General features: G+C 37.4%; 1 long non-coding RNA gene across 2 annotated transcripts in view; it reads left to right on the forward strand.

Annotated features, from left to right (window-relative positions):
• LOC113892776 overlaps nucleotides 1–25,237 on the forward strand; it is a 50,263-nt gene that overhangs the window by 16,168 nt on the left and 8,858 nt on the right. Inside the window, exon 3 of one of the 2 annotated variants that reach the window (XR_003511134.1) lies at nucleotides 11,482–11,772. The exons of the other annotated variant lie outside the window; for it this stretch is intronic. This is a non-coding gene — a long non-coding RNA (uncharacterized LOC113892776). Of the gene's footprint in view, nucleotides 1–11,481; nucleotides 11,773–25,237 lie in introns of those variants that run through there. 2 annotated transcript variants of the gene reach the window in all.

The following is a 25,237-nucleotide window of genomic DNA, read 5'->3' on the forward strand; positions in this document are numbered from 1 at the left end:
ACTGCAGTTCATGGGGTCCCAAAGAGCCGGACATGACTGAGAAACTGAACTGAACTGAACTGATTTCATAATTAGATACATCTGAGCAGTTCTTTTTACTCTTTGAAACACTCTCATGCCATCCTATTGTACTTAATGACAACTTTCTCAAAAGCTCAGAAGATTTTGTATTTTTTACTCTGCCTATTTCTCCAACCTTTTCTCATATCAGTTATCCATCCTTTCTGTCTTTGCTACATTAACACTGTCCTTTTTTTTTTTTAAGTATATAGTGATACATACTTATTTTCACCTCAGAGACTTTTAACATTTAATCTTCCACACATACTTCAGCCCAATTAACTCATAATGATCATTCAAATTGCAAAACAGTGTTCTCCCTTCTTTTCTTTTTTCTTTTTTTTAAATCATTATTAGGTATAGTGATTTTCTTTCATATAAAAAAGTGGTTTAAAATGCCTCTTTATTTTTCTGTGTTGTGGACCATTTTAAATAACATAGTCATGTTCTTATTTTAAAAGTTTGATAAAATTGTCTTTTTTGGTTCCAAGGATTTGGGGAGAGTAGCAGCAGTATTCTTGTATTATTTATTAAATGATGACTTTGCTTCTGCTTTTTTATGTTCCTGCTTTCTGAAAATCTTAGTAGATTGATATTGGATATCGAACATCCTGGGTAAATGCTTTAATTTTTCTGACATCCCACTTTCCATCTCTTTTTTGTTGCTTTTCTACTTTACAGAAACTTTGATCAAATTATTTTCTCAGTCTATGGAATTTTACATTTGTGCTATACTATTGTAAACCCTGAAGGTCTTTCTTGTTCTCTAAATGCTTTTATTTATTACTTTTTATTTATTTACTGTCATTTATTGTGATGCTATAACTCTTTTTTCTTATGCAATATTTGCTCTTCTTTAGAATGCTAACTATTAAAATTTTTTAATAATTGTCTGCTTTCTTAGTATCTCTCTTTTTCTATTCCTCCCTTTCTCCCTTTCTCTTTCTCATTGTCTGTTTCTTTCAATTGGAGTTTTCCTTCAAGTATATTTTAAGAGTGAAAGTGAATGCAAAATTAAAATTTCCACATATGTATACCTATGGCTGATTCATGTTGATGTATGGCAGAAATCAACACAATATTGTAAAGTAATTATCCTTCAATTAAAAATAGAAAAAAATAAACTTATGGGAAAAAAATATTCAGGTCTAATGTCCAAATCTAGTCAAACCAAATGTAGGAGATTTTAATCCTCCAAAGTAGTTAATATCTCTTAATTTTATTGCTATATTTTGTCATTTTACTTTCTAGAGTAGTTTCTAAATATTGGAAAGAAATGGATTTACAACACAATTTTCTAAATTGTATGTCTGATCCTTAACATTCTATATACAGAAAGTACATTCCATAGGTGATCAGTTTTCAATCAGCTTCTTGATTAGCAAGGAAGCTAAAAAAGAGGCATATCAATGCTCATGGATCCTCATGTTAAATTTTTGGCTCTATTGAAGTGCAATGAATAAATGCCCCAAATCTTCACCCTTGCCATGGCCACATAGTGAGCATGGTGTTCTTCTCTTCTTTTCTGACTTCATGACATGATTTTTATACATGTGTTATTCTGGCTAATGGAATACAGGTGAAAGTATCAATGAGTCAATTCTGAGCTTAGACTTAAGAAAATTTTTATTTCCTTCAGAAGAGATCCCTTGGATATATATTAGTCAGGGCTCTCACAGAAACAGAATCAATAAGATGTATGTATATTATTTATATGTATATTTAATCTATATTGTATATAACATTATTATATATAATATTTATAATTCCTTAATATATAATATAGTAGTAGTAGTAGTCAGTCATGTCCAACTTTTTGTGATCCCATGGATTGTAGTCCACTAGGCTCCTTGGTCCATGGGATTCTATAGGCAAGAATACTGGAGTGGATTGCCATTCCCTTCTCCAGAGGATCTTCTCAACCCAGGGATCAAACCTGGGTCTTCTGAGTTTGACATATAATATATATATAGGGAAACTAGCTCATATGATTATGAAGGCTGATAATTCCTAAGAGCTGCAATATACAAGCCAATAGTTTCAAGACTCAAAAAGAATCTATGTTTAAATTGGAGTCCAAAGGCAAGAAAAGACCCATGCCCCAGCTCATCGTAGTCTCAGTGAAGAAAGAGCTCCTGCTCACCTTCCAGTGAGCCTCTCTGCTCTACTCAGAACTCCAGCTATAGAAAAGGATATGGCAACCCACTCCAATACTCTTGCCTGGGAAATCCCATGGATGGAGGAGCCTGGTAGTCTATGGTAGGCAATGGTAGGCCATGGGGTCGCAAGAGTCGGACATGACCAAGGGATTTCACTTTCACTTTTCACTTTCATGCATTGGAGAAGGAAATGGCAACCCACTCCAGTATTCTTGCCTGGAGAACCCCAGGGACAGAGGAGCCTGGTGGGCTGCCATCTATGGGATCACACAGAATTGGACACGACTGAAGTGACTTAGCAGCAGCAGCAGAACTCCAATTGCTTGAATGAAGATCATTCACATTGGAGAAGGGAATCTGCTTATCCAGTCTATTGATTCAAATGTTAATCCCATCTGAAAATATCCTCACAGACACACTCAGAATTGACCAAATATCTGGCAACCCCAAGCCCAGTCCATTTGACACTTAAATTAACAAATATAGCTGGGTCACTAGGACCTCCACAGCCTAGACCCCAAAGAACATTATTAAAATAGAGCTGTCCAAATCAGGCCTAACCAGGCTGAGAGTCTGAAGCTAAGGATAGCCTATATCATAAAATTCTGGAAATCCACAGAAGTGTGAGAATAAGTTTTTTGTTTATTTTTTGGGGGTGTGTTAAACCATTGAGTTGTTAGATCAGTTCAGTTCAGTCGCTCAGTTGTGTCCAACTCTTTGCGACCCCGTGAATCGCAGCACGCCAGGCCTCCCTGTCCATCACCAACTCCCAAAGTTCACTCAGACTCATGTCCATCGAGTCGGTGATGCCATCCAGCCACCTCATCCTCTGTCATTCACTTCTCCTCCTGCCCGCAATTGCTCCCAGCATCTGGGTCTTTTCCAATGAGTCAACTCTTCACATGAGGTAGCCAAAGTATTGGAGTTTCAGCTTCACATCAGTCTTTCTAATGAACACCCAGGACTGATCTCCTTTAGCATGGTCTGGTTGGATCTCCTTGCAATCCAGGAGATTCTTAAGAGTCTTCTCCATCACCACAGTTAAAAAGCATCAATTCTTCTGAGCTCAGCTTTCTTCACAGTCCAATTCTCACGTCCATACATGACCACTGGAAAAACCATAGCCTTGACTAGAAGACCTTTGTTGACAAAGTAATATCTCTGCATTTTAATATGCTATCTAGGTTGGTCATAACTTTCCTTGCAAGGAGTAAGCATCTTTTAATTTCATGGCTGCAATCATCATCTGCAGTGATTTTGGAGCTAAAAAAAGTAAAGTCTAACACTGTTTCCACTGTTTCTCCATCTATTTGTCATGAAGTGATGGGACCACATGCCATTATCTTAGATTTCTGAATGTTGAGCTTTAAGCCAACTTTTTCACTCTCCTCTTTCACTTTCATCAACAGGCTTTTTAGTTCCTCTTCACTTTCTGCCATAAGGGTGGTGTCATCTGCATATCTGAGGTTATTGATATTTATCCCAGCAATCTTGATTCCAGCTTGTGCTTCATCCAGCCCAGCGGTTCTCATGATGTACTCTGCACATAAGTTAAATAAACAGGGTGTTGATATACAGCCTTGACGTGCCCCTTTTCCTATTTGGAACCAGTCTATTGTTCCATGTCCAGTTCTAACTGTTGCTTCCTGAACTGCATATAAGTTTCTCAAGAGGCAGGTTAGGTGGTCCTGTATTTCCATCTCTTTCAGAATTTTCCACGGTTTATTGTGATCCACACAAAGGTTTTGTCATAGTCAATAAAGCAGAAAGAGGTGTTTTTCTGGAACTCTCTTGCTTTTTTTGATGATCCAGTGGATATTGGCAATTTGATCTCTGGTTCCTCTGCCTTTTCTAAATCCAGCTGGAACATCTGGAAGTTCACGGTTCATGTATTGCTGAAGCCTGGCTTGGAGATTTTTGAGCATTACTTTACTAGCATGTGAGGTGAGTGCAATTGTGCAGTAGTTTGAGCATTCTTTGGCATTGCCTTTCTTTGAGATTGGAATGAAAACTGACCTCTTCCAGTCCTGTGGCCACTGCTGAGTTTTCCAAATTTGCTGGCCTATTGAGTGCAGCACTTTCACAGCATCATCTTTCAGGATTTGAAATGGGTCAACTGGAATTCCATCACCTCCACTAGCTTTGTTCAAAGTGATGCTTTCTAAGGCCCACTTGAATTCACATTCCAGGATGTGTGGTTCTAGGCGAGTGATCACACCGTCGTGATTATTTGTGTGGTGAAGATCTTTTTTGCACAGTTCTGTGTATTCTTGCCACCTCTTTTTAATATCTTCTGCTTTTGTTAGGTCCATACTATTTCTGTCCTTTATTGAGTCCATCTTTCATGAAATATTCCCTTGGTATCTCTAATTTTCTTGAAGAAATCTCTAGTCTTTCCGATTCAGTTTTTTCCCTCTATTTCTTTGCATTGATCACTGAAGAAGGCTTTCTCATCTCTCCTTGCTATTCTTTGGAACTCTGCATTCAGATGCTTATATCTTTCCTTTCCTTCTTTGCTTTTTGCTTCTCTTCTTTTCAGAGATATTTGTAAGGCCTTCTCACACAGCCATTTTGCTTTTTGCATTTCTTTTCCATGGGGATGGTCTTGATTCCTGTCTCCTGTACAGTGTCACGAACCTCTGTCCATTGTTCATCAGATACTCTGTCTATCAGATATAGTCCCTTAAATCTATTTCTCACTTCCACTGTATAATCATAAGGGATTTGATTTAGGTCATACCTGAATGGTCTAGTGGTTTTCCCTACTTTCTTCAATTTCTTTCATAGTCTGAATTTGGCAATAAGGAGTTCATGATCTGAGCCACAGTCAGCTCCTGGTCTTGTTTTTGCTGACTGTAGAGAGCTTCTCCATCTTTGGCTGCAGAGAATATAATCAATCTGATTTTGGTGTTGACCATTTGGTGATGTCCATATGTAGAGTCTTCTCTTGTGTTGTTGGAAGAGGGTGTTTGCTATGACCAGTGTGTTCTCTTGGCAAAACTCTATTGGCCTTTGCTCTGCTTCATTCTGTACTCCAAGGCAAAATTTGCCTGTTACTCTAGATGTTTCTTGACTTCCTACATTTGCATCCCAGTCCCTGATAATGAAAAGTAAATCTTTTGGGGTGTTAATTCTAAAAGGTCTTATAGATTTTCCTAGAACTGTTCAACTTCAGCTTCTTCAGCGTTATTGGTGGGGGCATAGGCTTGGATTACTGTGGTATTGAATGGTTTGCCTTGGAAAAGAACAGAGATCATTCTGTCATTTTTGAGATTGCATCCAAATACTGCATATTGGACTCTTTTTTGACCATGATGGCTACTCCATTTCTTCGAAGGGATTCCTGCCCGTAGTAGTAGATATAATGGTCATTGGAGTTAAATTCACCAATTCCAGTTCATTGTAGTTCACTGATTCCTACAGTGTTGATGTTCACTCTGCCATCTCCTGTTTGACCACTTCCAATTTGCCTTGATTCATGGACCTAACATTCCAGGTTCCTATGCAATATTGCTCTTTACAGCATCGGACCTTGCTTCTATCACCAGTCACATCCACAGCTGGGTATTGTTTTTGCTTTGGCTCCATCCCTTCATTCTTTCTGGAGTTATTTCTTCACTGATCTCCTGGAGCATATTGGGTACCTACCGACCTGGGGGGTTCCTCTTTCAGTATCCTATCATTTTGCCTTTTCATACTGTTCATGGGGTTCTCAAGGCAAGAATACTGAAGTGGTTTGCCATTCCCTTCTCCAGTGGATGACATTCTATCAGATCTCTCCACCATGACCCGCCAGTCTTGGGTGACCCCACATGGCATGGCTTAGTTTCTTTGAGTTAGACAAGGCAGTGTCTGTTTGATCAAACTGGCTAATTTTCTGTGATTATGGTTTCAGTGTGTCTGTCCTCTGATGCCCTCTCGCAACACCTACCGTCCTATTTGCGTTTCTCTTACCTTGGACGTGGGGTATCTCTTACCTTGGATGTGGGGTATCTCTTCATGGATGCTCCAGCAAAGCACAGCTGCTGCTCCTTACCTTGGTCAAGGTTGCCCCTCCTGACCTTGATCGTGGAGTAGCTCCTCTCGGCCCTCCTGTGCCCGTGCAGCTGCCGCTCTTTGGACATGGGGTAGCTCCTCTCGGCCGCCACCCCTGACCTAGTTGTTAGATACATAGTGATAATTAATGTATACTTCTAACATTTCCCTATTATATAACTGGATAGCCAAACATATTTGTGAGAAGGCCAAGCACAATGCCACACTAGTGCATTTAATTTGAAGATCACTACTGATATCTATATGCACTTCTTTATTTTGAGCCTTTACCACATTTGCTGTGTTGGAAAGCACACATGTGCAGTTTTATGTAGGAGATAGTACAAGTATAACTGTCAGTGTATATCCCACATGTGATTGAAAGTAGTGTTTTAAAATGATGAAATAAGCTATTGAAGCACTACTGAAGCAATTTTATTCTTTGTTTTAAATGTGGCATTTCTTTGTAAGCATTTATTTTCTGTTCCTGGTTTTCAGATGTAGTTTCTCCCATAATTTATGTTAAGCCAACCAATTTTCTGTTCCTATACTTGTCATCGCTTAATGGCTTTTTGATAAGTGTGTTATGACAACCATTATCTAGTCTTCAGGAATCTGATCTGTCACAAGTGCATTTCTAAAAATATCAGTTGCAATGTCCCTTATTTCTGCTGCACTTATTACGAAGTCTATGGATGTGTATGCCATGTGTTTCTGACACAGAGTGTTTAATTAACCTGAAGAACATTTGATGATACCTGAACACTATTGGAAGATCTTTCTTAAGATGAAATAAATTTTCTTTTGTGTCAATTACACCTAACCTCAGGTACTCATAGGTCAAATTCTCTTTAAGATAAAGTCTAGTAGCAATCAAATCAAAGATTGCAAGCAGATAGACACCTGGGTTTAATTGCTGTGTTCACTACTCTGTAGTCATGTGATAGCAGACAATGCTTTATATCTCCAGCCATTTGTTTCTGCAGCTTAATGACTTGCTTAAAGGTAGCTTATGATGATTAAATGAGATAACAAGTAGCAGATTATTTAAAAGTGGTAAGTTGTTCCATAATGGCATTTATTCTTTATATTTTTACTTACAGAGAGCTCTTTTCATATAAAGAGAGGTTCTTAGTGCAATCTTATTTGTGACCTTGCTTTAGAAAAAACTTTTACTACTGAAAATGTCCAGTGGCACCTAACTTGTCAGTCAGTTCAGTAGCTCAGTCATATCCAACTCTTTGTAACCCCGTGGTCCACAGGATGCCAAGCTTCCCTGTCCATCATCAACTTCCAAAGCTTGCTCAAACTCATGTCCATTGAGTCGGTAATGCCATCCCCTCATCTCATCCTCTGCGACCCCTTCTCCTCCTGACTTCAGTCTTCCCCAGCATCAGAGTCTTTTCCATTGAGTCAGTTCTTCACATCAGGTGGCCAAAGTATTGGAGCTTGAGCTTGAGCTTGAGCATTAGTCCTTCCAAAGAATATTCAGGACTGATTTCCTTTAGAATTGACTGGTTTGACCTCCTTTCAGTCCAAGGGACTCTCAAGAGTCTTCTCCAACATCACAGTTCAAAAGCATCAACTCTTCAGCTCTCAGCTTTCTTTATGGTCCAACACTTACTTTCATACATGACTACTAGAAAAACTATAGCTTTGACTAGACGGACTTAGCCAGCAAAGTACTGTCTTCTCTTTTTAATATGCTGTCTAGGTAGGTCACAGCTTTTCTTCTAAAGAGTAAGTATCTTTTAATTTCATGGCTACAGGCATCATATGCAGTGATTTTGGAGCCCTCAAAAATACAGATTGTCACTGTGTCTATTGTTTCCTTATTTATTTGCCATGAAGTGATGGGATTGGATGTCACGATTTTAGTTTTTTGAACGTTGAGTTTTAAGCCAGCTTTTGAAGTCTGCTCTTTCACTTTCATCAAAAGGCTCTTTAGTTCCTCTTCATTTTCTGCCATAAGGGTGGTGTCATCTGCATATTTTAGGTTATTGATATTTCTTCCAGCAATCTTGATTCCAGCTTGTGCTTCATCCAGACCAACATTTCACATGATGTACTCTGCGTAGAAGTTAAATAAGTAGGGTGACAATATACAGTCTTGATGTACTCCTTTCCCAATTTGGAACCAGTCTGTTTTTTCATGTCTGGTTCTAACTGTTGCTTCTTGACCTGCATAAGATTTCTCAGGAGGCAGGTAAGGTGATTTGGTATTCCCATCTCTTCAAGAATTTTCCACAGTTTGTTGTGATCCACACAGTCAAAGATTTTTGCATAGTCAATAAAGCAGAAGTAGATATTTTTCTGGAACTCTCTTGCTTTATCTATGAATTAACAGATGTTGGAAATTTGATCTCTGGTTCCTCTGGCTTTTCTAAATCCAGCTTGAACATATGGTATTTCTCGGTTCACTGAGGAAGAAAGCCTTCCTCAGTGATCAATGCAAAGAAATAGAGGAAAACAATAGAATGGAAAAGACTACATATCTCTTCAAGAAAATTAGAGATACCAAGGGAATATTTCATGTAAAGATGGGCAGAATAAAGGATAGAAATGGTATGGACCTAACAGAAGCAGAAGATATTAAGAAGAGGTAGCAAGAATACACAGAAGAACTATACAAAAAGGATCTTCATGACCGAGATAACCATGATGGTGTGATTACTCACCTAGAGCCAGACATCCTGGAATGCAAAATCAAGTGGGCCTTAGGAAGCATCATAATGAACAAATCTAGTGGAGGTAATGGAATTCCAGTTGAGCTATTTCAAATCCTAAAAGATGATGCTGTGAATGTGCTGCACTCAATATGCCAGCAAATTTGGAAAACTCAGCAGTGGCCACAGGACTGGAAAAGGTCAGTTTTCATTCCAGTCCCAAAGAAAGGCAATGCCAAAGAATGTCTAAACTACCACACAGTTACACTCATCTCACACGCTAGTAAAGTAATGCTCAAAATTCTCCAAGTGAAGCTTCAACAGTATGTGAACTTAACTTGTTCTAGTTATGATAACAATAGGAGAAGAAAATTGCAGAATTATGACTCAGTGAGTACATATAAAACTATATTAAATAAATACCTCTAACAGACAAACCATTTTGTTATTCATAGACATTAGAATTTCTAAGTAAGAAACTGGCTTCAAAGTTGGCTCAATGGTGAATAATCTGCCTGCCAGTACAGGAGCCACAGGAGACACAAGTTTGATCCCTATCCCAGGAAGACCCCGTGGAGGAGGAAATGGCAACCTACTCCTGTATTTTTGTTGGAGAATCCCATGAATAGAGGAGCCTGGCAGGCTACAGTCCACTGTGTTGCAAACAGTCAGACATTACTGAGCAACTTAGCACACACGCACTCTAATTAAGACACTGATGATATGTTGTTATCAAGGTCAGTAGTACTACTGTCTTATCCTTTGGGGAAAGACAAAAAAAAAAAATATGTATTAAAATTTGTTGTTTTATTCTATTCTGCAAAATACAAGGGTAAACATTTTTTGAACTGAAGATATAGTATAAATATGGAGAAAAGTAAATCTGTACCTTGTATATAATAAAAGTAACATTTATGGAGAACTGATTGTGCTCTAAGTATTTGTTACACATTTGCATATTAATTAATTTAAAACTCACAACGAGCCTATGAAGCAGCTATTTTTGTTATCCCATTTTATAGGTAGGAAATACAAGTGCCAAGAATTTGTGTCACTAATCTGAAATCACGCAACTGGAAAAGAGCCAGTGTAAAATAACCAATACAATTCACTTACATCCATGTCCAGCCACTTATACATTGACATTACCCTAACATCCTCCACTCTGCACATTTAAATCTAGTATTCCACTTTCAAACCAAAGTTTCCTGATATTTAGTTGTCTCAACAATTTATCTTTCTTTTAAAATTACAAATATCTGCTATTAGATCAGAAAATAGAAAAAGCCTTATTCCTCTCTGTTTGTTGCTGTATATAGTAAGTCCATGATTCCCAAGTGAAATGTTCACCAATATCCTTCAATTCATCCCCAGTAAAATTCCACATGGTGCTAAAACAATGGGCATTTCAAATCTTCTTATCTAAGTAATTACCACTCTCATTACCTCTTACTTGAGAACTACCACCATCTCACCACAAGAACCAGAAATACTTGATAATTCAGAGAAAACTGATTTTTCTTCTCTACACATCTCAAAAGTAACTCCTTAACCTCTCCCAGCAAACTCATTCTCTTTATGTGTTACTTAACTCTGAATACTATTAGCATATGTTTTCTTCCTCCAGATAGACTACTAGAAGTCATTGTTTACACTTCATATCCTCTCATCTTCCATTTCCATCGGCAATCCTTGTGATCTTACCTCTTACAGATCTCTAGAACGCATCTCTTGTTCTCCACACTCTTGTCCCTAGAACAAGCTACTACAATCTCCTACCCGAGGTATCACAATGCAATCCTGTGAATGTGTCCCTCTGCTTCCACTCTTGCCCATTGCTACTAAGGCAAACAGTTCACAAAACAAGTCTAATCAACTCAAGATCCTTACTCAAAATGCTACAAATTTCTAACAAAAAACTTAATAGAATTTGGCATGATATTATGTTAGTCTTAGTTTCTATGTCTTACACAGTGGTTTTTCATGTGATGAACTGAACCTCAGACTTCACCACTGGGCCTTTTACATGTTCTTTCCTCTGTTTTAAATGCACTTTCCCCTTCTCTATGTGTTCATTTCCTGTTATTTCCTGATATCACAATTTAATTTCCTTTCCCCTAGTCCCCAGTGATAGGTCTTTCCCCTACTCCATGGCATTGTGTAATTTATCTTCACAGATCTTATTCTATTGTAACTGTAATGTTACATGTCTGTGATCATTTTATTAATATCTGCCTCATCAACTAAAGAATTGAAAACTCCACAAGAACAGAGATAGTGTCATATATTGAGTCTTGATATATAAAGTCCTTAATAAATATTTGTTATTTAATGGATTGATCTATATCAGTGGTTGGTAGAAGTGTTCTTTATTGTAAGCATTTTGAACTTCTGAACTTCAGGATGGAAAGATAATAAATTTGTATTGTTTCAAGCCACCAGGTCTGTGGTAATTTGTTACAGCAACAGTAGAAAATTAATATACTGGTGTAGCATTTTTAACTATAGAACTTATTTATAGCACAGAATTATAATTTTCTGCTTGTTATGTCTCCCACCAGATCTTACCTCCCAGAAGAGAGGAACACTTCTTGAATAAATACCCTGAGTAAACTGCACAATGCTTGGCATATAAATTGACAGAATGAAAGAATAAATTCTCTTCTAACAGTCTATTAAATAGGAATGACCTTTCACACATAGTGGCAAAATTTTTATTACTCTTTCATTTGGAGTAATTTTTGTGATCACTGAGATGTTGCTGGTGTGTCTCTTTGAAAAAAACAAACAATAAAACTTACTTCTCTTGGTATTCCTTTTTCTCCTTCATGGTAATAAATGTTTACTTCAAGCAGCCTTTAACATTTTTTTTTATACATTCTAATGACAATGTAAATTAATTATTAAGAAGAATAAGAAAACACTATAATATTCCTGTTTTTCTATAACAATGACTTTTTAAGCCATAGTTTTACTTCTTTTTCTGATTTTAAGAAGCTTTATTTTCTCAAAAAAAAAAAAATTAAATTTTCCAGTGGTCAGTTCATTTACAAACACCTGACAGGTGAGGGATAACTAAGAAAATTCAATCATACATTAAGCAATGTGCTACAAACTAAAATAGATGCAGAGTTAAGTGTATTTCTTTACTGCGGGCCCAGGGCTAGAATGTAATGACTTACAATACCCACATGTGTGGGTGCTAAGTTGCTTCAGTCAAGTCTGACTCTTAGCAATGCCATAGACTGTAGCCTGCAGCCCATGGAGTGTATTGCCATGTCCTCCTCCAGGGAATCTTCCTGACCTGGAGATGGAACCTGTGTCTCCTGCAGCTCCTGCATTGCAGATGGATTCTTACCTCTGAACCCTGGGGGAAGCCCCCATAATATCCACATCCAAATGCAGTTGTATTGCAGATATTTGAAGTAGAATAAGAACTTAATGAAGAGAAATATGAGTAAAAATCCTTATAGCAGATACAAATTTAAATGTCTACCATATCTTGCAGCCATGTCCATCTATATCTAAAATGACAGCAGTATATTCATCAGTTCAGTTCAGTTCAGTTCAGTCACTCAGTCGTGTCCAACTCTTTGTGACCCCATGAATCACAGCACGCCAGACCTCTCTGTCCATCACCAACTCCCAGAGTTCACTCAAATTCATGTCCATCGAGTCGGTGATGCCATCCAGCCATCTCATCCTCTGTCGTCCCATTCTCCTCCTGCCCCCAATCCATCCCAGCATCAGGGTCTTTTCCAATGAGTCAACTCTTCGCATGAGGTGGCCAAAGTATTGGAGTATCAGCCTCAGCATCAGTCCTTCCAACGAACACCCAGGACTGATCTCCTTTAGGACAGGCTGGTTGGACCTCCTTGATGTCCAAGGAACTTTCAAGAGTCTTCTTCAACACCACAGTTCAAAAGCATCAATTCTTTGGCACTCAGCTTTCTTCACAGTCCAGCTCTCACATCCATACATGACCACTGGAAAAACCATAGCCTTGACTAGATGGACCTTTATTGGCAAGGTAATGTCTCTGCTTTTTAATATGCTATCTAGATAGGTCATAACTTTCCTTCCAAGGAGTAAGCGTCTTTTCATGGCTACAGTCACCATCTGCAGTGATTTTGGAGCCCCCCAAAATAAAGTCTGATACTGTTTCCCCTGTTTCCCCATCTATTTGCCATGAAGTGATGGGACTAGATGCCATAGACTCACCTTAATCCTTTCCAAAACATTCAAATAAGCTTTTATACCTGTGCCTTTTTGTCTTGTAGTGCTTCATCTGTTTGTGTAATATTATATTAATAATAAAATTATAATACAAATGTAAGTGACAGAGCAAATTTGAGAATAAATGCAGCATGTAGTAAGTACACACTCCAACTTACAGGAGGAGATGGCATGGGATCCACGAGATAGCAGGCTCTTATCCCAAGTCTGCATTGGGGCCCTGTGAAATGAAGATCCATAGAGGGGCAGTTAACCAACTAATTAAGTGGAGATTGCTTACTAGAGCCACTACTCAGAATGACCTTCTTAATGTTTCTCTGTTTTCTATCTGGAAATTTCTTACTTTTCCTTTATAATTCAGTGTACATTTTCCCTTCTCTGGGAGGGTGTCTTCAATGTTACCAGATAGAATTAACAGAGACAGTATTTCGCTGTTCTCTCAGAGTACTTATACTTTTTGTAGTACTTATAATTGGTAATGGTCAGTCTATTATTTGTCTTCTTTGGAGAAGTTTCTATGATCTACAAAGAACGGGGACTGTATTCTATACATTTTGCATCCCACTGACACCAGCATAGGCCTGCTTTTAAGCTAACAGACGATTAATAATTTTTTGTAGTGAGTGAATGACATTTTAGATATAAATGTATGCTGGATAAAGATTGGGTTCATACATTGGGGAAAAATTGTTAAAATAAAGTAAACATAAAGGAAAGGCATTGTAATGGATATTTGAGTGAAAGTTTTAGGTTAGAAAATGATTTAAAGGAAAAAAAAACAGATTTGAAGCAAAGAAGAACTGAATTCTACGCTTTCATTTATACACACATTGTTGTATATTAAGCAGAATCAGTACTAGGAAAGTCTTTATAAAACTGTTCAGAGATATGGGAAATGGGAATAAAATAGAATGAACCAATATGATTTGGGAGGCTGAATTATCCCTACATTTAGCAAGTATTTATTGACCTGATTCTTACTGGTCTTAATGAGGTTTTGAGTTATCTGAAAGTAAGGAGGCTTTGATTATAATGTAGTGGGTTGACAAAAAATAATGAACTTGGAAGGCATTATGAAGGCAAAATAAGCCAGAGAGAGAAAGACAAACTTTGCATCATATCACTCATACATGGAATCTAAAAAATACAATAAACTAGTGAATATAACTAAAATGAAGACTCAAAGATATAGAGAACAAATTAGCAGTTACCAGTGGTGGGGGAGGGTCAATGTAGGGGTGGAGGTGAGGAGGTACAAATTATTATGAATAAGACAGGCTCAAAAATGAACAACACAAGGAACATCACCAATATTTTGCAATAACTATACATAGAAGGTAACCTTTAAATTGTATAACATTTTTTAAAAAGGTCATTGGAATTTTAATAGAGAAAAAAGTAAGTTAAAGAAATGATAATATAGAGGTATGGGATTAACAGATACAAGCTACTGTATATAAAATAGATACAGAAGATTAAGAGACATGAACTATTATGATAAAATAAATAAGCTAAAAGGATATATTGTACAATACAGGGAATGCAACCAATACTTTATTGCTGGGAGCGAGCTCCACCTGTGGCAAAGGTCCTGAGGAAGGAGGCTCGGCAAAGGCAAAGGCGGGATCGAGCCTCAGGAGTCCCCCTGGAAATTCTCAAGCATCTACCCTCAAAACCAGAGTCTGCCTACTTTCTGCTTTGTGCTTTCACCTACACCTCTGACTTTACAGGGGGCTATCCCCCACTACCTCTCTCTGAAAAAAAAAAAAGAGTTAACTTACAGCTCCAGTTAATAAAGTTCCTGGGTGTGATAGTGTTTCAACCTACAAACTCCTTTGGAAGTCCTCTAGCCTGCCTGAATAGGTTTTTCCGGCCACATGTGATTGCTCAGAGCCTCCCAACTGTGAGAGGCATGAGATGTTCTAAACTGTCTAAATACAGATTCCTTTGAGCAGTTAGATTGATTAGAAATTATATTGGTGAAGGGTTTTTCACTTGTTGGGCCAATGTTTGCTGCTAAGTCTCCATATCCCTTACCTGCTGTGTCCCTGGCAGTGTATTGATTAATATAATTGGTGTAAGTAGTAGCTTTAATATTTGTAACCTTGGACCCTTGAGTTAATTCTTTTCTTGTTATAGCCCACTACACCTTTGCCTATAGGAATGCAACTTTATCTAATGCTTTTGGAGGGTGGCGCTTGACTTTAGAATAATCACCTTTAGAGAAAAATAAGTTTCTTAAAAAATTAATAGGCCTCTTGGCCAGAAGATGATGCAAATCACCTAAGCTTTTGCATATGATAAGTTTGCAGGAAGAAAGCCTGGCTTACTGCATGACTCTACCCCTTCCTCCATTTTCCTCTATGCATAACTTAAGGTATAAAAACTACTTTGGAAAATAAAGTGCGGGCTTTGTTCACCGAAACTTGGTCTCCCCATGTCATTCTTTCTCTCACCTTCTGGCTGAATTATTCAGCCTCTTTTCTCCACTGAATTTCCTCACTGAGCTATCCTTATTTAACCACTCTTTTTATCTTTAATTAACATTTAAATAAGCTGTTGTTTCCTGATCGCTGAAGCCGTCTCCCCTTCGAATTCCCTGGATCCACTGGGGCTGGTCCCTGGCACTTTATAATAACTATAAATGGAATTTTCCTTTAAAAATTTGAATCACTCTGCTACACACCTGAAACGTAATATTACATCAAGAATACCTCAATTAAAAAAAAGAAGTGCTGATATTGCCTGAGAGTTTAATCATAAAGGGTAAATAAACATATAAGAAAAATTTTAATCAAATATATAAAAGAAAATAGTGACTTTCCTGGCAGTCCAGTAGTTAGGACTTTTCCTTCCAATGCAGAGGATGAGGTTCAATTCCTGGTGGGAGAGCTAAACTCTACACAGCTTGGGACTAAAAAAACAGAAAGAACATAAAACAGAAGCAATATTGTAACAAATTCAATAAAGTCTTTAAAAATGGTCCACATTAAAAAAAATCTTAAGAAAATATATGAAAGAGAAAACAAAGAAATGCACAAGTTAACCTTCTCCAATTAAATATAAATGAATAGATAACATTAGGTATGGTATTTAAAAATTTTAATGAGCAGAGAGCATGAACACTGACAGAAAAGACACAAACCAGTTTGTCCAATGGGAGCTAATCCACTCTTTAGTATACCTGGATATGGTATTTCCCTCCTCTTCAGTTCAGTTCAGTCGCTCAGTCGTGTCCGACTCTTTGCAACCCCATGAATCGCAGCACGCCAGGCCTCCCTGGCCATCACCAACTCCCAGAGTTCACTCAAACTCATGTCCATTGAGTCAGTGATGCCACCCAGCCATCGCATCCTCTGTCGCCCCCTTCTCCTCCTGCCCCCAGTCCCTCCCAGCATCAGAGTCTTTTCCAATGAATCAACTCTTCACATGAGGTAGCCAAAGTACTGGAGTTTCAGCTTTAGCATCATTCCTTCCAAAGAACACCCAGGACTGATCTCCTTCAGAATGGACTGGTTGGATCTCCTTACAGTCCAAGGGACTCTCAAGAGTCTTCTCCAATACCACAGTTCAAAAGCATCAATTCTACGGCACTCAGCTTTCTTCACAGTCCAACTCTCACACCCATACATAACTACTGGAAAAACCATAGCCTTGACTAGATGGACCTTTGTTGGCAAAATTATGTCTCTGCTTTTGAATATGCTGTAGATACCAATTTATTTTTACTTATCTGAAAATGTTTGGGATAATTTCAGTCTCTACTTTCAAGAATTAAATTCTTAACACTCAGTGTCTTCTTTATTTAGCTCACTATTCTATTCTTCTAGGCCAGGTGTTAAGTCATCTACTTAGACTTTGAACTTTCAGCAGTTTTTAATAATGCTGACTTTTCAGAGTTTTTCACTGTAATTTAAATTACAATTTTCATCAATATTTCTTTTCTGTATTATATTGTGCTTAGTGATATTAGGAAATATAATTACTCTTTGGTTGAAAAATGCATGGTCCAGTAAATATGAAAAAAATTTTATTCTGCTCTGTCAAAAATAGCTTTCAAAATAGAGCTAAAAATATAGATTTTTTTTTTCAAAATACTTTTATGCTTCATGAAATGATGTCTATGTGTATTTTCTCTTTTTTACTAACAAAATCATCTGTTGACATGTTTTCAATATGACAATATTTTGTGAAAGTTTGTGTTTCTTTAATAAAAGAGAAATCATATTATTTAGAAAATAGTAAATTTATAAGCTGTAACTTTAAACAATGAAAGAATAATTTCAATTGACCAATTTAACAGTTTTCAATACTGTTATCATTGAATTAATTACTTCTATTAAAATGACTGCTATTAAAGACAATATATATATATATAAACATTTCAACTTAAATTCTATACTTTTTCTTAATAAAATAATAGATTAACTAAAAGTTTAATTAAAATATTTAATGAGCATATGATTTTTTCAATCTGTCTGCAACCCCATTCACTCATCCAGTTCTAAAATAAAATCAACATATAATGAATAAACTCATAGGTATATTGAAGTTAAAGAAGTGAAGTTGCTCAGTCGTCTGACTCTTTGCAACCCCATGGATCAGGCTCCTCCCGTAGAATTTTCCAAGCAAGAGTACTGGGGTGGGTTGCCATTTCCTTCTCCAGAGGATCTTCCCCACCCAGAGATCGAACCCGGGTCTCCCACATTGTAGGCAAACGCTTTACCGTCTGAGCCATCAGGTATATTAAGTCACTGTAAAGAATCAGAATGACTATGGAGCTAGCTGACTTTTTAGTGTTAAATTGCTTTAAAATATAAACCTGTTAAATGGACTATGCCAGTTAAAAATGAGATGGTCAGATATAGGATCATAGAAAAAGCATTTAGAATTTCAGAGTAAAAAGTAAACAATGTCCACTCTAGAGATTCTTAGAAAAAGGAGAATTTGTCCTCTTATTTAAGCTGTTTAGATCATGAACAAGTTCCACACAATCATAGTGATGGTTTTAGCAACCTATTTTAACCTCCCTTAAATAATGAGAGAGTCTGACCAGGACAAGTTCATTACAACTCACCAAATCTTTGCATGCATTTCAACATTTCTCAGTCCTCTGCCAACTAGGCAATGTGACTTATTCTGGGCCAGTTGTTTGTGAGCAGTGATGTGTGTCACTTTCAACTGTATTTTTTAACATTGGATGTATATTCCTCCACCTCTCCTAGAAAGAAATGAACCCTAGTTAAAGTAAGTCACTGAGGTTTTAGGGGTTTTATGTGACAGGTATCCCAGATTTTCTAAATTTTGCTCTAGGCCACTTTGCTTTTGCAAAAGACCTACATTAGTACCTATTTTCACTATCCTAAAGCAATCCAAAGAGGATTTTGGCTTTTATAGAAAAAGTAAAAATAGCATTTTTCATGTGTTCTGTAGACAGTCTTTGAAGATGGGAGTATGCACCCTGAGCTGTGAGAGTGGCGCCATCCAGCCCCTTCTTGGGGAACTGCACTCAACATCTCAGCATCAAGGCGCCTTGCCATTGAGCTGCGTCTGTGATCATCTGTGATTTATCAGGATTTTTTTTTGTGTGTGTGCACTAGTTAGATGTGTCCTACAGTGACTGCTTCTTTGTTTTATGTCATTGCAGATTTGAAACATTTTATATAGTAGGAGAAACCTATACCACAGTGTATAGTGGCCTATCTGCCTAGTGTGCTAATTTACATTATTATAATTTCATATTCACCAAATAAAAAATATAATTTTGCTCCACATATAATTATTTAAGTAATTAATTTAATAGTAATAATTATCTCAAAATAATGTGTTGATCAGGCTATGAAGATTCTTGTAAATGTGACAGGTACATGACTTATTGTCAGTTCAATACACTGGTAGTAAATTTTTATGCACATCAGTTTTCTTATTTTGGTTAGTTTTAGTCTTTCAAAAAGATAACTATTTCTCCTATATAAAATATAAAGTTTTAGAGCCTAAAATACTGAGTTTGTTTATCAATAGTACCGGACCTTGTATACACAGAGGCTCACCTCCATCGTGGTAAAATCTTTTTACACACTTTCACTCTCCCATTGCTGCATGCATTTTTCATTTAATAGCTTTTCACTATATACATTTAGAAAAGCATTTGTTAAAGTCATAGAAGGATGTATAAAGATAAAAATAAATAACATTTTCTTTTTATCCAAGTAGAACTAAATATTATTTAACTGAGCTTAGGAGTTTAGTTTCTTGCCCTCAAATGCTATAAAAGCACCAACCTCAGAAATGATTCAAGTGCATAACATCACAGTTCATCTTTATGTTTAACCTTTTTTCTCAGTACACTTTAAGTACATTTTTACATGTTCTGTTTTTGGTTCAAATAGAATTTTCAGTAACTCAATGCTCAGGATTCTCTTTTCTAAGCCAACCATCTCTTTTAGCCTTCTTTATATATCTTATTTTCCAGACCATTTAGTATTACCATCACTCATGGCTGAGCTCTGGATTCTTTCCAGAGTTTTCTTTAAAATTTATACCATCAAATTCTCAGAATAATTTAAACTTGATACACACACAAAAAAATCCGTGTTTACTGACATACTTGCCACTCAATGGCCCAACACTATTTTTCCAGGTAGAAATAAGGCCTAAGAAATATTATCATTTCACAAATAAGATGCCTTGCTTTCAAAAAGTAGTTCCTATAACAAGGTGCTGAGATCACAGTATTACAGTGCATTTAAATATCTTTATGTTTTTCCACTGACATCAAAGTGAATTCAAAGTATTGAAATCTGGTGATCTTGCCCATTTATTAAATTTGGCTTGTGTTTATAGAGATGCTAAGTAACTGCAAAATACTAGGGACTTCCCTGGTGGTCCTGCAGTTAATAACCCACCGTCCAATACAGTGGATGCAAGTTCAATCCCTGGTGATCCCAGGTAGGGTAACTAAGATCCCAGATGTCATGGGGCAACTAAGCCTGTACTCCTCAATTACTGAGTTCCCACACTCTAGTATTCCCAGGTTGCACTAATGGTAAAGAACCCACCTGCCAATACAGGAGACTTAAGAGATGTGAGTTTGATCCCTGGGTTGGGAAGATACCCTGGAGAAGGACATGGCAACCCACTCAAATATTCTTGCCTGGAAAATCCCACAGATAGAGGAGCCTGGCAGGTTATAGTCCATGAGTCACACAGAGTCAGACACAACTGAAGTGACTTGTACACACACACACACACACATACTCTAGACACCAAGGGCCACAAGAAAGATTCTGTGTGCAGCAACTAAGACCCTACTGTGCCAAATAAATAAACATATATATATATAGATAGATAGATAGATAGATTTAAAGTAAAGAAAAATGCAAGATACTCAATTTTAAGTATGATTTTTATTCTACATAGCTTGAATACTATTTTTAGTATAATCTTAAGCTTTTTTTTAAATAAACTAGTTTACTTATTTTTTTGAAATAATTACTCTTCTTGATTTGAAGTCCTTAGTCAGATTTATGTTTTCATGTTAAATATTTCTTACTTTAATTTTCTGTAAAAATGTATAGCATAGATAGTAAGTTTTGAATTGTTAACACATTCTTAAAATTACATGCTTTTTTATTTGTCAGAATCAAACTTTTGTAAATAACTAGGCCCCAAGATAAAGTCCTACACAATTCTCAGCCTTGGATTAATAGGCCACACATACTTGAAATTAAGTGTCAAGTCTATATGCTTATTACCTAGTAAACTTTTTAGAAGGTGATTCTCATATTACTGTGCCCCTTATGTCCTAAGAATATGTTCCCAGATGCCAAAATAGTGTTTCCCCAAGTTTTCTTGCAAAACATTAGCTTCTCAACATGTTTCATTAGAAATAGTCTCCAAGGTCAATTAAGTTTGGGAAAGAGGGCGTGCAAAATGCCACTTAAGAGATTTAAACTGTCCATTAATATATTCAAGAGTCTGAGGAATACTTAAGCAAATAACCTACTTAAATTTGTCAACTACGTGGACCACATAGCTGTCTATGTGTATGTACATGTATAAATATGTATATGCACAAAGTCTATTGATATTCTCTGGAACTAGTGCCAAGTGTGTTCTAAAACAGCTACTTGCAAAATGTTTCTCTAGACCAGTGATTCTCAACCTCAGCACTGTGTACATTTGTGGGTGAATAGTCCTTGGCCGGGGACAGGGACTGTTGTCTGGTATCTAATGCTTAGCTGCTTCCCAAGTTTTACCCACCAGATGCCAGTATTAATAAAAAATATCTCCCGACATTGCCAAATGTACTCTCAGGGGCAAATTTGCTCCCATTTGATATCTACAGGTAGTAGTTTTCCATTCAGATTTGAACTTACTGAAGGTACTTCAGAGTGTTACAGTAAGGTATGTATTTGGGCAGAAGGGCTGAGGAAAAAAGAAGGTAGAGAAGGTTAAATACTCATAGTGTTGGTAGCCTAGTTCTAAGGCTGCTGGTTCAGAGGAATGAAGTAGGTGATTCTTTGCTCTTAATGTGTGTACAACTTGCTTACCTGAATCTGTTTCACTTGATTACTCAGAGTATGGAAAATCTTTTTTTTTCTTTTTTTTTTATTTCTTAAGCTTTATATTTTTACTCACTCTCTTACATTCCAAATATTTAAGGACTTCTTTGACCTCTTTCTAACTCACTTCTACAGTCTACGTGGATAATCTCTACTACTGTCATGGGTTCAAATAAGACCACTATCTGATACATTTAAATTAGTGTCACCAATCCTGACTTTTATCCAGAAATTTCCATTGGAGTTGAAAAAGTCAAACTCAATATCTGACTCCCCTAAGCCAATCCTTCATCTTTAATCTGCTGAAGTATCATCATCCCCATGAGAAATGAGGAATGGGAAACTGTTTCAGGCTCTAGTCCATCCTCAACTGTTCCAGTTTGTCTTCACTTTCCCAGCTCCACATGGATCTCCCTAAAACTTCCTGCACTGCTGACTTCAGCCTCCAGTTCCACATGCAAAGATGGAACACTTGCATGGGCTTAATCAGCTCCTACATTGTCTGAATTCAAGTCTTTGGAGAAGCTCCTCATATATTCCTCCTAGTGACCCTGTTTTTACAAGGAATCAGGAATCTCCTATCTTGGTTCTACCTTCTTTCATCATTTACTTCTCCATAGAGGAGATGAATCAGCCAATCTAGTCTTCTTTTTTTCAGTGTTTTTTATCTTTCCCTTTCATTTTTCATCCTGTTCTTTTTCAGGTCTTTACTGTTTCAATAATCCCCTATCTGGTCACCGAGTCACCAATCTCTTCTTTAATTCTTTGTTCACATGGTCTTCAGAGTTACCTTTCTAAAAAGTATCCACTCATTCATGTTTTGTTCATTCATGTGTAAAAAAATACTTCATGAACATTTGCTGTATTTCAGGGGTTGTAACAGACCTTAGAGACGAAGTGAGTAAGAGGACTAACATAACTCCTTCTCCTATAGAGTATACTTAGTAATGAAGGAAACAGACAAATAGCACAGAAGTTTAATAAAACAAGTATAAATAAGTGTTTGGAAAGAAATTAGCAAGGTGAGGAAATGGTGTATAACTAGAGGAATGAGAAGAGGAACATTCTGGTTAACAGTGTTTGGGAAGACCTCTCGAAGAGTGATATTTGAGTTGAAGCCTGAATGGAGAACAGAAGCTAGTATCATTGAGGTTTGTTTGAAGGAACTGAAATGAACCACTGGGAGTGGTATATAAAGAATTTCTTACAGGGATTTGAGCTCACAGGATGTGAGAGCTGATTAAGCCTATATAAGACTTCTGTCTTTGCATATGGGGCTGGAAATGAAAGTTGGTAGGCAGGAAGTCTGGAAGATGATGTGAAGTGGGAAGAGTGAGGACACAGTCGAACAAGTGAGGATGAACTGGAACCTGTGTCAGTTTCTTACCACCTTCAAACTATCAATCTTAATGGTTCAAGTGACTTTCTAGAAAAGTTGCAACCCTTGTCATGGAGCTAAACACACACCTCCTACAGGAGCAGAGGAAGCCAAAGGAGGAACTCATAGATTGTGAAGGAGTTAGAGGCCCTACTGCTGCTCAGTGCTGTCAAGATGAGTCAGCCGAGAAACAAACACCTGTGTGAACTACAGCAGCACTGGCACACAGTTTTTTTTGTATCAACTGAGTGTGAACAGAATGTATCTGTTGCTCCTCTTCTGCCTTTCAAATTTGTTTGCTTCTAATTTGGAATTATTTAAGGAAGAGAATTCAGGGAAATATGATTCCCATTTAACTAAGTTGACATAGTCTACTTCACTAGCCAGGTGAAGAGTGGAAAAAGATGTATTCAAGTCATTGGGACTATATATGTGAAATCCCCGAGACACTAAAATGTTTGATGAACTGAGAATGAAAATGGTTGGACAATAATACAGGAGCAGAAGAGCATGAAGTGTAATTAAAGAGACAGCAGGGTTGAGATTCTGCTCCATTACATGGACTACTAGGTGGCAAATGGTCACCATTACCTTCAAGGTCTTCTGTTCTCTCTCGACAGTAAACCCAAGTTTCTTGCCTTTGCATTCTAGCTGCTAAAGGAAGCTTACAACATCTAACTAAATTGGGAATGCACAGAATGCTCTGAACACAAGTTGCAATCACCTAGAGAAAATAAAAATACCACTTTTGGGCCTCACTACAGATATTTTATTTTTAATTGGTGTGAGCTATGTTCCTGGAGTCTGCTGAACTAGAATGGCATTGAGATGGGTTCATACCAGGGTATGTGTGTACTTAGTCGCTCAATCGTGTCTGACTTTTTGCAACCTCATGGACTAAAGCCTGCCAGGCTTCCCTGTCCATGGAATATTCCTGGCAAGAATACTGGAATGGATTGCTATTTTTTTCCTTCAGGGGATCTTCTCAAACCAGGGATCAAACCTATATCTCCTGCATTGGCAGGCAGATTCTTTACCACTGAGCCACCTGTGAAGTCCTTCACAGCAGGGCACTCGAGAATACTTGAGGATTTTCATTAGCAATTAGGTCCTGGAGAATGAAAAGTTAAGATAATAATTACTAAGACATATAATATTGAGTCTTTTTGTAGGATGGGGGCTTCCCTGGTACCTCAGTTGGTAAAGAATCTGCCTGCAATTCAGGAGACCCAGGTTTGATTCCTGGGTTGGGAAGATCCACTGGATAAGGGATAGGCTACCCACTCCAGCATTCTTAGACTTCCCTTGTGGCTCAGCTGGTAAAGAATCTGCCTGCAATGCAGAAGACCTGGGTTTGATCCCTGGGTTGGGATGATCCCCTGCAAAAGAGAATGGCTGCACAGTCCAGTATTCTGGCCTGGAGTATTTCATGGACTGTATAGTCCATGGGGTCACAAAGAGTCAGACATGGCTGAATAAGTTTCACTTTCACCTTTTGTAGGATAACACATTAGAATTTCAGGAGCACCTACTTGTATCTTTGTTTGAAATTAATTAATTTATTTTAATTGAGGCTAATTACTTTATAATATTGTAGTGGTTTTTGCCATACATTGACATGAATCAGCAATGGTGTACATGTGTTCCCAATCATGAACTCCCTCTCACCTCCCTCCCCATCCCATCCCTCAGGGTCATCCCAGGGCATCAGCCCTGAGCAACCTGTCTCATGCATCGACCTGGACTGGTGATCTGTCTCTCATATGATAATATACCTGTTTCAATATTATTCTTTCAAATAATCCCACCCTCTCCTTCTCCCACAGAGTCCAAAAGACTGTTTTATACATCTATGTCTCTTTTGCTGCCTTGCATATAGGGTCATCATTACCATCTTTCTAAATTCCATATATATGTGTTAATGTACTGTATTGGTATTTTTCTTTCTGACTTACTTCACTCTGTGTAACAGGCTCCAGTTTCATCCACCTCATTAGAACTGATTCAAATGCATTCTTTTTAATAGCTGAGTAATATTCCATTGTATATATGTACCACAGCTTTCTTATCCATTTGTCTCCTGATGGACATCTAGGTTGCTTCCATGTCCCAGCTATTGTATACAGTGCTGCGATGAAC

The sequence above is a fragment of the Bos indicus x Bos taurus genome, chromosome 1, assembly GCF_003369695.1.
Source record: "Bos indicus x Bos taurus breed Angus x Brahman F1 hybrid chromosome 1, Bos_hybrid_MaternalHap_v2.0, whole genome shotgun sequence".
Classification (NCBI taxonomy): Eukaryota; Metazoa; Chordata; class Mammalia; order Artiodactyla; family Bovidae; genus Bos; species Bos indicus x Bos taurus.